General features: G+C 32.4%; 1 pseudogene; it reads right to left on the bottom strand.

The window, feature by feature from the left end:
• Positions 1 to 9592: 9592 nt before the first annotated feature.
• LOC107876769 lies at positions 9593 to 10962 on the bottom strand (annotated as a pseudogene).
• Positions 10963 to 11695: the final 733 nt, after the last annotated feature.

Below are 11695 nucleotides of genomic sequence, written 5' to 3'. Positions count from 1 at the left end.
TAAATATATTTTATATATTCTTAAATTTGTTGATGAAAATTCTTAATTACTTTCACTTAAATTAATTATTTTATTGAATTTGATCTTTTTAAAAATATTTACGTATGAATTATTTCTGAATAGATTAGTGCTAATTTTTTGTTTTTCTTTATTGATGATATTGATTTTCCTTGAATATTTTTTTTTGTGAAGTGAACAAACTTTTGTTAACCTAATTACCACACTCGTCTCTGTTGAAAATTCATAAAACCAAAATAAGGTAATCGTCAATATGGATCGTTACGTTATGTTTGATATGCGACTTTGTTGACCACTTTTTAATAATTTATTAAAATCATCATAGTCATTATATGACATATACAGAAAATTAGAATGACAAGAAAAAATATTAAATTTCTCATTTTTAAATAACATAATGTACCAGGCCTTATATTTCTATAATATAGTTCATTCAAAATAAAAGTTGATATATTTTTGCCATAGATTGCCATTTATTATTTTTTACTTCACGTTAGTAAATTTTGGTTAAAAGAAGAAAAAAAGATTAGAATATTTGTAATAATTACAAGTAATGTTGTACCATAAAAAATAAATAATAATTCTTTTTGGTGGTTAGTTGTAGTTATAAGAGGGGTTTGTGTAAAAATTTAAAGAATGGGGTTATATGTATTAATAATGAAAGTTGAAAATGGAAGTGAAAATTTATGAAAACGACAAAAAGTTATTTTCACTTTTCGGAATCCAACTCCGGAATAATTTTCTGAATTTTCATGGCCAAACACCACAATTTTTGGAAAAGTGAAATTTTTTTTCGAAATTAGGAGAAAGTTTTTTATGGCCAAATGGGCCCTTAATCTTTTAAATATTTTAAGTTGTTAAGTATTGTGGTTTCTAATACTATTTTTACCTTATAGATTTATTGGTTTGTGATTAATTTAATCTTTAAAAATAATGTAAATGTTATGAAATAATAAAGAATAAAGAAGAAAAGTGGAGAGAAAATAGAGAGTAATTCTTATTTCTCTTAAGGGGTCTCTTGTATCCTTTGGAATAATTTACAATGAAGAAAACCCTTTCTATTTATAGGAAAAATTTACTCTCGGTTTCTGACTAAAAGACTGATACTTCAAATCCTGATAGATATCAACTAGATCTTATTAGATCTAATAGATCTTATCTATATAGACATTCACTATAATATAAATACATTTATAATACTCCCTCCTTGAATGTCTAATTGATAGATAATGTACCTCGTTAAAACCTTACTAGAAAAAATTCAGTAGGACAAAAGTTCTAGTGAAGGAAGAAGAGTACACATCTCTAACAATATGCATATAGGCTGCCTCATTAAAAAACTTACAAGAAAAATTCAGTGGGATAAAACCTCGCAAGGAAAAAAAGTATAGCTCATATTAAATCCCTCTAATGAGAATATCCTTGAAACTTTGCATCCCGATCTTATGCACCATCTTCTTGAAAGTTGCAATTGGAGGAGACTTGGTGAATGAATCAGCCACATTGTCACTTGAATGAATATATTGCACGTTAATATCACCATTCTTTTGTAACTCATGTATGTAGAAAAGCTTTGATGAAGTGTGCTTCGTTCTATCTCCTTTGATGAATCCTCCATTAAGATGTGCTATGCATGCTGTATTCTCTGTATAAAATTATGGGTATATTATCGCATTTCAAATCATATTTTTCTCGAATGAGATGTATCATGGACCTCAACCATACACATTCTTGGCTTGCTTCATGAATAGCTATTATCTTAGCATGATTCGATGAAATTGCTAGATAGACTACTTTGTATATCTCCAAGATATGACAGTATCCCCATATGTGAACGTATTACATGTTTGAGACCGAGATTTATGCGGGTTAAATAAATACCAGCATCAGCATAATCAATAAGATCGAGACTGTAATATTTAGAATAATATAAGATCATGTGTTTGATCCAATTTCGATGTCTCCTAGTAGGAGCAAAACTATATCTTGCTAACAAATTAATCGAAAAAGCTATATAACGCCTTGTAGTGTTTGCAAGATATATTTTGTCAAATGACAATATTCAACATTTCATATGTGACATCTTCAAGTGTGTAGAGTGCAAATCAAATAAGTTTTCACTTACCAAGATGCATCTTTTCATGTCACTTGATAAATATTTCTACGTCAGCATGCTTAATTAACGTAGAATTCATATCCTCATAATCTTTCACAATATTACGCCAATATTGTATCAAAGATATTGATGATATATCATTTTGTATTGGTTCACAGTGTGATATAACATTTTGAGATCACATCACTTCATTATTTTCAAGTACCTAAACCTCTCATAAGGTTTCATGAAGTGTTATGTCGTAGGCTTTTCAAGAGCAGATTGCCTTCTTATTATGATAATTTGCTCTTTATCCTTTTCAAAGATTATTTTATTTAGAACCGATTGGTCTACCATGCTTCACGCAAGCATAGACCTTGTCCTATAGGGACACAAAAATAGGAGCACTTGCAGCTTAAATATGAGATGCTTTTGGCAATTGACTTGAATTATCTTTCGAATAAGGATCTAGAGATAATTCCTAACATATTTCATAGCCACTTATAATCTTCCTCTTATGTTAGGAAAACTAACATACATCCTCCATTTTATTTGAGGAATCCATCTTTGTACATCATGGTATATTTATTAATCATATAGTCCACATTAAAACTATTAGATGAAATAGTTGGTTCCTGACCTTGAACCAATTGGGAGGGAATAAATAATCATAATTTATTGATCTAATACATACAAGTTCTATTGTATGCAATATATCATATTTCAGACCAACACATGAAGCTTTGTTCTCATTAGAAAAGGTTTAGCTATTTATCGAAGGCATTCAATGTTAAACCATCATTATCAAGATGAATTATCTTTGATTACATAATCTAAAAATTATGCTCTTAACTCAATTTTATTGAGCAAGCAACTTTATGAATGTCAAACTGCAGGTTGACAATAAACGTACAAGTAATCATCTTATATCGATGTATCTTAATAGATCACATGACTGGTGAACGGGCTCATATTTACCTTTAATACTTTTTAGATTTTAAGGGATCTAATCCAAATATTAGTTGGTCTAACCAAATTATCATGAGAACAAACAACATTAAAAGTAATGAAGAATTATTTTTTAATTCTTCAATACATGTTCAATACTCAGTATGCACATCTATGGAATGTCGCAATCTTTCATGTCAATTTATGAACTTTTATTATTAGCAAACTCCAAGTTTACCATGACATGTACTTTTTATTTTAGTAAATTTCAATTCTACTATTACATGGATAAATTTTCAAATTTACTACTTCAGAAGTAGATGTCAAAATAACTCTCTCGGTGATTCTACCTCTTTTGGAGGTGAATTGTGATACCATCACAATCAAGTGCACGTTTGTATTGAAACAATCAAAATACTCATTTCCCTTAATGGAATATAATCATGCCCTAAATCTATCAAATTTTGATAGCTTATAATCTCTTTCATGATATTGCTACTTCAGAAGCAAATCGAGGCATACATATAATGTAGAGAATTTTTCTCTAATATATCTTATAGTCATAATAAGTGTGTAAAAATATTATCACTTTTGATGATTATTATCATATTTCCCCTTCACATTTATATTCGTACATTCAATCACTTGTCTTCTTTCAAACATATTATGCACTGCTATCACATTCCTTTCAAGAATGGAGCAAGTTGTCAACTTTCAAATTCATCATATATTGCTACCACATTCACTTCATGGAGCATATCAATGGGATAACACCCATTATTTTGCCTTAGCCATCATAATATCATCAATATGGTGTATTGAGATTCAAACTAAATATTTTATCCATATAAAGGCGTATTAGGCGGCTGTAACTCAATCGGACTTGAACCCAACATCTTTCATCATGGTGCATTGAAATTTTTAAACCAACGTCTTACCCTCTTAATCAGATGAGACTTAAATTCATCATCATAGATTTTAACAACATTGTTCTTCATGAACAAATTTAAAGCATATGTGGTTCCAAACCAATTGTTTTTCCTCAAATCCACTGATAACTATATCATTAGTAGCAAAACACAAATAATATAAGAAATTACTAACCTTGAAATTACCTTTAGATATATAATCTCACCTTATTTGGTAGAGTCTCGTGCTGATAACGTATTATGGAATAATAAAAAATAAAGAAGAAAAGTAGAGAGAGAATAAAGAGTAATTCTTATTTCTCTTGAAGAGTTTCTTATATCCTTTAGAATAATTTACAATGAAGAAAGCCCTTTTATTTATAGAAAAAATTTACCCCTAGTTTTTGACTAAAAGATAGATACTTCAAATCTTGATAGATATCAACTAGATCTTGATAGATCTTATCTATATAGACATTCACTATAATATAAATACATTTATAACAGTAAAAGATATTTTTTCTGCATAATTATGATGCATCTCTCAAGAGTCAAGAGGCATGTACAAATGTCAATTGCTAACTCAATGGGACTTATATTATTACCAAATTAAATGAGTCTTTTACTGTAATACCCCGGAAAATTTTTCGTTGAAATTTTGTGCGTAAACGTGTTGGGTTCTATCTTCTAGAATGAATTATAAATTTTTCGTGTGGAATGTCTGAGATTATGACCCACAATTGCGTAGAGTATCAAATAAGTTTTCCAACTATATGTGGATCATCCAAAATGGACACCCGAGCGACGAGTTATGAACATTCCGATCGAACCGTGAATAGTAGTGAACAGTAAAACATGCAGGAAAAAGTACTGAGGCCTGGCGTATTTTTGCTCCAACTTTAAACAATCATAACTCCGTATACATAATGATCTGGATGATCTACTATATATCAATGGAAAGATCTACGATTTCTCTTTCCAATGAAATTAGTTTCATCCAATTTGTCTATTGGAGCAAAAAGTTATGGTCAATCTTCTTCAACCTATCAAAAGCGAATTTTTGGGTCAACTTCAAATGATCATAGCTCCTCGTACATAATGATCTGGGTGAGATACTATATATCAGCGGAAATATATGAGAGTCCTCTTTCTAATGAAATTAGTTTCATCCAATTTGGATATCGGAGTAAAATATTATGGTTGATCTACTTCAGACTATCAAAACAGTCCACCAAAGGACAGATTCGAGAATTATTTGATTTTTAGGGGTGTTTTGGTCATTCCCCCTCAAGCAAAATCCGTCCAAACCCTATATTAAAGCCTATTAGAAGCATTATATGTTATATTTCATCAAATTCCTTCAAAAAGAAAACACTAAGCTCCTACATCCAACTTCAAGAACCTCCAAAGTTCACCATTAATTCTGCAAATTTATTCAAGATTCCAAGTTCCTAGTTCAAGAACTCCAAGAACCATCATTCAAAGGCACGATTAACATCTCAATAATGAGTATCGATCTAAAGTTCATCATTCAAGGTATGTGGGGTTTTTCAACAAGAACTCTCTTTCGTTCTTGTGCCCAAAAGTAATTTTTTTTACAAAGGCATGATTTTTATTTGATTTTTACGAATTTAAAGCATGAACCCATATCTTATGATGATTATTATGAAATCTTGATGTTTATGATTTTGAAAGATGAATTTACATGTGTGGAGATATAAAGCATGAATCTTGAACGATATTTATCATGATTTTGATATTTGGGTCGTGAATCCCCATTGAAAATTATGTTTTCTAAGAAAGTGTGTGCTATAAGCACGTTGATGTTGAATATTTGAGATACTTTGAATGATTTGACCTTTTGGTCTTAATGGAGTTGTTTTGAACTCGAGTGTGAAAGAAATCCACAACGTGGTTGATTTTGATAGATGGGAAGCATGATGACTCCCTATGTATATTTATATATATTACTGAAATTGTTTTGTTGTGGATTGTCTTTGAAATGATCTGAGCTAAGTCCGGGAGAAATCTTTACTGAGTGGGAGGTATAAAGCGACCTTACTTTCCTAGAACTACGTGCCCCCATAGGAGTGAGACTGAGGCTGATTTATATAGTGATCACTAGTTTGTGTGGATTTGATAGCGATAGTCCTACTCCGATGGCAAGGATAGGACGGATCTCCCCAACGTGGGTTGTACATTGGACTCCATGTAGCTCACATGGTTTATGTCAGTTATAGGATCTCCCAGTGTGTGTATGTTTTCTTGTGTCTATGGTGAATGATGAAGTGATTTGAAAGTGGAATTATGAAAGTTATTCTTTCGAAAGATTTAAATGATATTTACATTATGAGAATTGATATTCTTGATGAACTGAAAGTGATTGACAAATTATATGATGACTCACATGTGTTATTGTATTTATTTCATCCTCTTATGATTATGATGATTTTTTTTGGGCTATATGAGTCTTTCATACATCCTGCATATTTCTTATAAATATTTATGATGATGATATTTATACAACTGCATACACCCCCACATACTCGATTCTTTTCCATGGTACTGACCCACATCTTTGGATGTGGGCTGCATTTTCTTGGAATGTAGGTTCAAGTGCTCAGTTCCAGGTTCGATAGTGATTCTTCGGGCATGCTGTTCTACATCCTCTGTTGTGGTGAGTCCTCATGTTCTGAGGACATAATGTCTGATATTGGTTTCACGAAATTGATTACATTTGATAACTGAGTATGAGTCAGTTGGGGCATGTCTCAATGGCTCGCTGGTTTTATTAATTTTTTAGAGGCTTGTCAGACTAGTATAGATGTTGGGAGTTGACTAATAAGTCGTATTTTGTTATCTTTCTAAAATTCTTTTATTCTTGGATGATGATTACTCTGTTGATATTTGAGGATTATTTATGGAAACCCCATTGATTTGTGTTGAACTGAATGAAATGGCTCAAAGGGTTAGCTTGGGGCTACTCGTAGCCTCAAGCACCGTGTAATGCTCCAGAACCCATTTTCCGGGGCGTTACATTTACCCTTCTAAGTAGGCAACATTTACTCCTTTAAGTCTAAAACACAAGGTCCATAAATCTATGCAAAGCTCCTCACTTTTATTCATAGTAAAATTATGAGAATGCCCTGGACGACCCTAAGCTCATGTTATAATCCCATCTCTATATATTTCTACTATATAGAAAAGCTAGTGGCAAGACGACCAGTGGCACTTTGTAAATTCTATCTTTATCTAGGGGTAAAATAGTAATTGCAGTCATTAAGGATTAAAAAGGACTTTAGAAGTATCCAGATTTTCTTTCTTGTCTCTAAAGAAGAAAATAAATAAGCACAATCAACAAAACCATCTGATCTCCTTAATTCTCTTGTGTTATATGTATCTATTGTCTTCTTCTGTCCATTTCTACTTTCATACATGTAACTTTACCTTGGTGTAGTGAAATTTTGGTCATTCTTATGTTTTTAAGCCTATAAAAGAGATTCAGAAATCTTTCTGCTTCAAGTTTTACCTAATAATCAGTAAAATTTACAAGGTAATGAGTATCGTTTGGTATGTTGGTATGGTTTTTTTCCCGTCTACTGAACCCTGAATCATATGCCATTTTATGGATTTTGTAATAGCATAAGAATGCGGACAAGCAAAAAGAGCCAAGTGATGATTAAACTATAGTATACATTAAAGTAGAAGATGAAATCTTTCATATGGTACCAACTTTTTTTAACTTTTTTTGTTTTACCTTTCTGCTAAATGTATCTGATTCTTCCTTTTATTGTTTCTTCAGTTAAGCTCTTAATCCTTCAGTTTTCCTTTGCATATAAAGCTAGTTAGGCCTGACAAGGTAAGTGTTTTTTTTGTAGTATCAAAGATTTTATGTATTTTATCGTGGTGGTTTATATTTAGTCTATATATGTTGATTTCCTACAAAAGAATACACCAATGAAATGTCACTGGCACACATACTAGAATCATTCAATTGGGATAGAAGTTAAGATAAATTAAAGGTTCTACTGCATTAATTTGTTGATCTCTTTCTAAGAACGATGGTTTGGATTTATAAAACAGTAATAATTTTCCACTTAGTGCTCAAAATCTATAGCCTGAAACTTTAAAAGTGCAATTGTTAACTATATGTTGAGAGACCATGCGTTGGCTTTTTGGATCACACTATAAAACTTTTGTAGAGTTTCATATATTGGGAAAGCTAACCTATTTGGAAAAGGGTACAAAATTGTCCCATGGCTTTGGTCTAATAGAAAGAACGTTGAGCTGATGTGTGGGTTAGATGTAAGTCACGGTTTTAAATCTTACAGGCAAAAATATGTCATTTAGGTGGAGAAGGGTAGAGAGGTAGGTCCATTATCCACCGAGATTCAAACAGTGTGGCTTATTCTACAGTAAACAACAAAGTCTATTAAGGTTATTAAGTCGCTTAGTTGAACTAGGAAACTATAAGGAAAGAAAGGCTAAGGTTATGAAGTAAAACCACCTTAAGGGTAGATGGAAAGGTTTATTATCCACCGAGACTCAAATCATTCTCCACCGGCTCTCGAAGATCCTATCAAAAGGGGGAAAAAGGGAGTGGGGGCATCGATTTAAATCAAAGGTATAATGCTATATTTTAGTCGTATGACCCTGGTTTTCCGAAACTGGCAATATCCCTTTAAAGACAAAATTGCTATTACTTCTTCCATCCATGGATGAGTTGAATAGTTTAATATTAACATTGTTTTAATTCTTTTGATTATATGCAATCCATGCTATAATAATGTTATTGTTTTTTTATTACTTTCCTATTACTACTTGCTAACTGATTACTGATGATGATTGAAACACTTATTCCTCTCCTAACATTGCAACTGAAAGATTACCTGCTAACTGACTTGGTAAGCTGGACATAAAGCAGTAATCTGGTTTTTTGGTAGATACGCGTTGATCAGGTTTGCGTTATATCTATTTTCAATAATAATCATGAAGCATTTCTATTGGTTTCTATTAATTATTCTGGGAAGTATGTAGCCTATGAATACTTGCTTTCTTAGGTTTTTTTCATAGACAATCTCAGTTTGACTCAAGAAGCATTTTTGTTGGTTTCTATTAATTATTCTGGGAAGTATGTAGCATGTGAATACATGCTTTCTTAAGTTGCTCTCAGAGACAATCTCAGTTCGAATCAAGTCTACTCTTTTTCTTCTTAATCTGCATATATGATAACTTTGTAAGGGTTTTCCTGAATTTGATTTAAGTTGATGGGATTGGATTTTATAGGGATATAGGTCTGTATTTCTGCTGCAAAGGATGTTGACCAAGTGAGTTGATAGGGGAAGAGTGAAGCATGTTGTCATTGCTAAGCTATCTAATTCTTTATCAGCTAATAGTGTCCTAGATACTTGGGTTGCTTCATGTGTTTCCTTTCTCTAGGGTTGTGTAAGGTTTACAAACATGCCCTCTCCAGACCTCAGTTGTGGGAATGTACCAGGTATGTTGTGGTTGTTGTATGGTAATTGCAATAACTTTCATATGTGCTACATGACACATTCTTTATCGCTAATTTAGAATGGCGGAAGAAAAAAGTAAACCTGGTAGATAAATTAGCTCCACCCCCTCATTTAGAAAATAAATTTTCTTTCATTCTGGCTTCACCATTGAAAACCACTACTTTATGGTGATCATAGTAAGCAAAGTGTTTATCTAATTGTTCTATCCATGCCTTTTGTATTTTCTGGAAGAAAGCCACTCTTATAATAGAGGAAAGACACTTGTTGCAAGCAAAGTCCCATTGCCAAGCTATCGTATTGATCTTGACGAGCATCATGAATTTACACAGAAAGAGGTATAGTACTGACACCTTGCTATTAGCTGGTGAGAAAGTTCTTTCACTTATTATTGTTGATGATTTGCTTGTGTTGCTGGTTTTAGTTAATGTATAACTTAATGTCAATCCAACTGAACCAACAACATATAACTACCAAGAAATGACAATCCAAACCAAGCTCATAACATATGACAATTTCCCTGATCTGAACTCTCTTATTTTTTTCCAAATTATTACATTCTCTACTTGAGAAAAGCCTTATACTAGAAGCAATTGTCACCAACATACCGATTAAAAAAAGGACATTTTCATGATAAATTTTAACGTGCCACTTTTGAATACCTTTTGGAACTCCAGTTCTGTTAGCGAGAACTACAAGGCTTAACCTAGAGACCCTATAGTTATAGCAGCAAATCCTATAAATAGAGAGTTTTGAAATATTTCTCCGCTATCACCCATCTCATCCTGGAAAATAATGACTGAGGATGAGAAGGAGAGAAGCAGGATAGAGTTCAGTATAATTGTTGTCATTTTTTGTCCGTTGAGGAAGAATGAAGTAAGCGCGGTGAACGCCAATTGAGAATGAAAATCAGGGAGTAAGTAGAGACCGGAAGGTACTGTACCCCAACTGTAAATAACATATAATTTGCTACTTGAAATAAGCCAAGGAAGATGCAAACCGAAGTGCAAACAAGTACAGAATACTAGTGATCAATGTTAAGTTGTTGATCATCGTGATTTTTTGGTGAAGGATAGCAAAGAAAAAATAGGAGAATTGGAAAGCCAGCAGTTTGTGCCAATGTAGCAATTCACTACTTTGACCACCTTGTTCATAGTATACCTTGCCCAACAGAGTGCCAGCTGCTTGTCTACCAAGAGTAAAGAATGTAAAGATAAATACTTTAAGCCATAGTATGACTTTACTTGATTGAAGGCTGTTGTTTTTTGCATTTTCAGATGATTTTGCTCCTTGTGCTTCGTCAACTATTGAGTGAAACAAGGCAACACAATAACAAAGAGATTTCAATCTACATTGACTTATAAGTCTTGTAAACGTTTGTATCTCTATATACTTTCTTCAACATTTGGTAATTCTGCTCAATTATGACGATAAATGCGAGCCCGTGCGTACTTTATCCCTTGCTACCTCTACTGGCCATGGAATGAACATAATTGCGGGTGTTAATTTGGGTCTGGAATCCATAGTGCTACCTGTACTTGTCATAAGCTTGTCTATTGCTTCTGCTCTTTGGTTTGGTTGCACTACAGGATTGATAGATGAAGTTGAAAATCTAACTAGGGGTTGGTTGGCACTGTTGTAGGAACTACGAGAATGCTCAGTATAGCAGCGTATGTTCTCACCATGGATATGTTTCGTTCAATAACTAATAGTGCTGGTGGAATTAATGGAATGAGCCACCAGGTGATGCTAATGTTTCTGAGCAAAAGCATGAAGTTGTGAATATGCACGTGGTGGAGAACTCTTTGAGCGCATTTGGTGTAGGAAAGTTCAATAAAGATACGGTAGAGTTAAAAAATATTAAATTTGTCCATAATTAGTCTCACATTGACAATCGATATAAAGGATTACGTAAATAAACTTTAATGAATGACTTCTTTTATACTCCTTCCATTCCATATTAATTGATCATTTTGCTAAAATTAGTTGTCTTACATTAGTTGGTCACCTTACTAAATTGAGAAAGCATTTTTTCTTTATTTTTTGAAAGCCACACTTGTTGAATTTTAAAAGCATTAGTTCCCTGTATTCAATGCTTCTCTCATTTGTTTTTTTTTTGTATTTTATTATTTTTGGTTAGATATTTGTGTTTTGCTTTTCTCTGAAATTTTTTATTGTCGGTATTTTCTTTCTTCTTGAAGGTACTACAAAGC

This window comes from Capsicum annuum, chromosome 7, assembly GCF_002878395.1.
Source record: "Capsicum annuum cultivar UCD-10X-F1 chromosome 7, UCD10Xv1.1, whole genome shotgun sequence".
NCBI lineage: Eukaryota > Viridiplantae > Streptophyta > Magnoliopsida > Solanales > Solanaceae > Capsicum > Capsicum annuum.
This window is presented reverse-complemented; position numbering and strand designations above follow the sequence as displayed.